Source organism: Otolemur garnettii, unplaced genomic scaffold, assembly GCF_000181295.1.
Source record: "Otolemur garnettii isolate 467f Iridium unplaced genomic scaffold, OtoGar3 scaffold00027, whole genome shotgun sequence".
In the NCBI taxonomy this organism is placed as follows: domain Eukaryota; kingdom Metazoa; phylum Chordata; class Mammalia; order Primates; family Galagidae; genus Otolemur; species Otolemur garnettii.
The window spans coordinates 16,961,327-16,966,183 of NW_003852422.1; positions in this window are offsets into that span (position 1 = coordinate 16,961,327).

Genomic DNA, 4,857 nt, shown 5'->3' on the forward strand with positions numbered 1-4,857 from the left:
TGTTCTAGACTTTGTCAACACTCCAAACTGCTCCACCTCAAAACTCAGTGATGTAAACACCAACTCTCTGACCACAGACTCCTCACATTTACAGCCAAAAATGTCCCCTGACATCATCAAAAGCATCACCCCCTCCACTTTCCTCTAACTTTGCTACCTCTTTGTCTCAACTTCAACTTCTTCCTTGTCTAGCTTAAATTCCACTCTCTTACATTCCAGTTCCCCTCTTACAATTACTCCCAAACTACCTTTCTCTCTGTCCTCTGCTGTTTCTGCTTCATCCAAGTGAACCTATGTGGTTCAGGCCATTGTACCCAGCTAATTTTTCTATTTCTGATAGAGATGGGGTCTTGATCTTGCTGAGACTAATCTTAAACTCCTGACCTCATGCAATCCTCACACCTCAGCCTCCCAGAGTGCTAGGATTACAGGTGTGAGCCACCATGCCCAGCCTGAAATATGGCTTGGTTTTTCCACTGAGGTTTCTAAGATGATGCAATAGGTTTTGAGTCCAGTGTTACTGGCGATCATCTTTACCACCATATAGTAATAACCTATCTAAGAAGGCAATAAAGTATGATAAGATTAGATTTGCATTTTAGAAAGAATACTCTGGCTACTAAGTTATCTACTGGAGGCAGCGAAGCCAGTAAGAAGACTTCACAATGACCCAGGTTGAGGACTTTGCACTAAGGCAGTGGTAGTAGATACAGAAAGAGGAGGAGCCATCTGTAAGGACATCTGAGTGGTAGGCTCATAAGCGTAGGGCACCAACTAGATATGAAAGACAGAGGAAATGGAAGAGTTGAGGGTCCCTCCAGTTTTCTGGATCAGGGGCTGAGCAGATAATTCTGCCAGTTTTGAGATGGAGACCACTGAAACAGTAGATGTTGGGGGTAGGGGGCCGAGGAGTGATATGAGGAATGGCAATTTTAATTTCAGATGGATGAGTTTGAAGGTTTGCAGTGCCTAAAGGACACAGAAATGAAAGTATTATTAATGGAAGATGCACTCATAAAAGAAGTGAAAAACAGTGACCAAAGAGATAAAAGAAAAGCTGTAAATGGCTGGTATCAGAGAAGGTGGGCAAGGAGACCTAAATATGAGCTAACATGAAATAAATTTGTAATCTCCAGCCCCAACTTTGCTTAGGAGCCCTAGTCTCATACATCAATATTTATTAGACATTTCCATGTGTTGGCCGGGGCCGGGTTTGAACCCACCACCTCCCGTATATGGGACTGGCACCCTACTCCTTGAGCCAGAGGCACCGCCCCATCTCCCATACCTTAAACCTGCTTCCTTAGGGATCAGTTTCCTTATTTTATAGGTGCATAGAAAACAAGGAGCCCTTCTAGATACTTCACTTTCCTTACTGCCCACACCAGCTTTCTCCTAGTTTCTGAAGAAAGGATATACAAACTAACTTGCCCCCACATTGAATATAGGATCATGGTGTTCTGCATTCTAATCCCTGCAGGACTGTTCTGATGGGCTCCAGCAGTTACTGGAGATGTCTTTGCCCTCATCTGCCAGGAGAAAAATGACCAAGAGTAGAGTTGGAGGAGAGAGCAGGGGAGAGGCAGCATTTAGCATCCTAGTTTTACTGTCTCCTAAAGATATCATCTCCTGCTGGCCCCACCTTTTCCCCAGGTTCTCCCCAGTGAGGTCATTAAAAGGGTGGGTCAGTGTTAAGTCAGACTCTGAATAGGCAGTTGTTAAAGAGCCTCTGGGCTCAGTGGCCATAGCTCAGCAGTTAGGGCAATGGCCACATGCACTGGGCCTGGTGGGTTTGAACCCAGTACAGGCCTGCTAAACAACGACAACTACAACATAAAATAGCCAGGCACTGTGGTGGGTGCCTGTAGTCCCAGCTACTTGGAGGCTGAGGCAAGAGAATCACTTAAGCCCAAGAGTCTGAGGTTGCTGTGAGCTCTGATGCCAAGGTACTCTACCAAGGGTGACATAATGAAACTCTGTCTCAAAAAAAAAAAAAAAAAAGAGTCTCTGATGCATGGAGATTAAAACTGTCTATAAATACAAGTTTCTTTTTTTTTTTTTGAGACACAGTCTCACTATGTCACCCTCAGTAGAATGCTGTGGCGTCACAGCTCACAGCAACCTCCAACTCTTGGGCTTAAGAGATTCTCTTGCCTCAGCCTCCCAAGTAGCTGGGGCTACAGGTGCCTGCCACAATGCCTGGCTATTTTTTTGTTGCTGTTGCAGTTGATTAGCTGGCCTGGGCTGGATTTGAACCTGCCACCCTTGGTGGATGTGGTTGGCACCATAACCACTGTGCTATGGGCACTGAGCCAACAAGTTTCATTTTTTGACTGTAGTGTCAGATCTTATCCTCAGAGAGTAAGCTCCAGGGTGCAGGGACTCTGTAAACAGGTGTTTCGTACCATAGCCCCAGGATGGAGCCTTTGCCTTGTATACAGTAGGCACCTATTAAATAATTAGTCGATAACAAATATGGGAACGATGTCATTCTGAAATTCTGGTCCAACTTGCAAAATCATGCCAAGGAGGTTTCAAACAGTATTCTGTTGGTCTCTCAGCAGCCAAACAGGCCTGAAGATCACTAAAGTCACTGAGTTCATTGTCTTGCTTCAAATTGTCATGCCTCACCTGCCTCACTTCACCCTCTTTCTCAGGTGATATAAGTCCTCTCAAGACAAATAACTCTTGCATGATTCAAAGATACTCATTTGGAAGAGAAAAATGTCTCTCTCATGTACATCCTTCCTCCATGGTGAATTTCCATGGCAATAAAGAAAGTGAGGGTTTTCACATAGCCTACCCCATCCGGCCTCACAAAGCAGTTGTGTGAATGAAATAGACGATATTTGTGAAGTCTGACTGTACTTGTAAGTTCTGAATACTAGATAGACTTTAGGATGTGGATATGCCTTTAGACTTGGCCCCTGTAGATCAGTGGTTAGGGTGCTGGCCACATACACCGAGGCAGGTGGGTTCGAACCTGGCCCAGGCCAGCTAAAAAAACAACTAGGAAAAAAAAAAAAAAGCCAGGCATTGTGGCAGGCGCCTGTAGTCCCAGCTACTTGGGAGGCTGAGGCAAAAGAATCGCTTAAGCCCAAGAGTTTGAGGTTGCTGTGAGCTGTGACACCACGTACTCTACTGAGGGCAACATAGTGAGACTCTGTCTCAAATAATAATAATAATAATAATAATATGACTCTAACTGTGTTCCCCAAAATGTAATAATCACCTTGTGTAAAAGCTTGAGATAGATGTGTTTTCACATAAGACTAACTCTTGAAAATCATAAGCCTCTAGCCTGGAAAAAATGAAAGATAAAATAAAGAAAAGCTAAAAATCATAAACACACGAGAGACAAGTTCAGTCTGTTCATTAAATGCTGAAACATCCAAGTCTGAGACTTCCTTTGAAGCTTAAAATAAGTCATTTTATACTTTATAAGCAGGAGTATCCAAGCTGCAGCCTATGGGCCAATTCAGGACTTTTTTGCTTATACATGGTGGTGGATATCATGAAAGTTATGCGTGGGGCCCTTTTTGTTTTCATTTTTGCTCAACAGCTTTCATTAGCGTTTGTGTTTTAATGTGCAGCCCAACTCTTTTACCAATGTGGTGCAGAGAGGCCAAAAGGTTGGACACCCCTGCACCACGGACAATAAGCGTATGAAACTTAGCCCCAGAGGTGATAAAGCCTCACAGTGAAAATTAATTCAAGAAACTGTTCGGTTAAGTCAGTGGGTGACAGGTTTCAAGGGGACTTTTTTCTTTCATCATTACAGCAAACACTTAGTGAGAGCCACAAGATGCTGAGAATGTCACTTAGGGAGGGGCCTTTCCCCTTTTGTGGGTTTACACTGGGAGGATAAGTACGATGTCCCAGGACATAGCCCCTCAGGCTGCTGGCAGAACGCGGGCTGCAGTCCCCACCAGTCTGCCCCTGTGATGAGCTTTTTTCCCCTGTCCTTCACCTCCAGTGTAATAAAGGAAATTACATGAATGATTTATTGTTTTAGTTATAAATGCTCCAAGTTTAGATTCACTGACCTTGTCTCTCCCTTGAAAGAGAAGTACAGTCCTTTGCATAGGTTGCTCCAGGCCATCCAAACCGCCTATGTGTGTACACATGTCATGGGCTGTGCCTGCAGTATACACATGTCATGGGCTGTGCCTGCCGTATGTGCAATCACCTCCTCCCACATTATGTCTTCCCACACTGCTAAGTAAGAAAGTAGAGAAAGTAGTGGATCTATTTTCTGGATTTATGGTTTCGAAAGCCAATTGCAATTGCTCACTCCCAGGCTAGCACCCACTTCTAGGGAGGTCGTGGAAATTCTCAAAACTCACTGCTTGACTTCTCCAGTTCTGCAAAAAGATACACGCCAAATGGAGCTCAGGAGCTGGGAGGAAGACGGCGTCAGAATGAAATAAAACCACAGCATGTTTAGGAATCACAGACCCAGGCACGAGTTAAGATAGCACCTTCAATCTCCCTTTTCTTAAGCAGTCAAGACATAAGTCATTTTTGCTCTGAGTCGAATTTTATAATTGCTTTCACATTTCCATGGGATTTAAACAAATCCATGGAATGGGATGTGATGCATAACTCCTATATTGTGAAAGAAAAGGATCTTTTTTTTTCTGAGACAGAGTCTCACTCTGTCGCCCTGGCATCATAGCTCACAGTAACCTCAGATTCTTGGGCTCAAGGGATCCTCTTGCCCCAGTTATTGGGACTATAGGCACCCACCACAATGCCCAGCTAGTTTTTCTTTTCTTTTTTTTGAAACAGAGTGTCAAGCTGTTGGCCTGGGGAGAGTGCTATGGCATCATAATTCACAGCAACCTCTAACTCTTG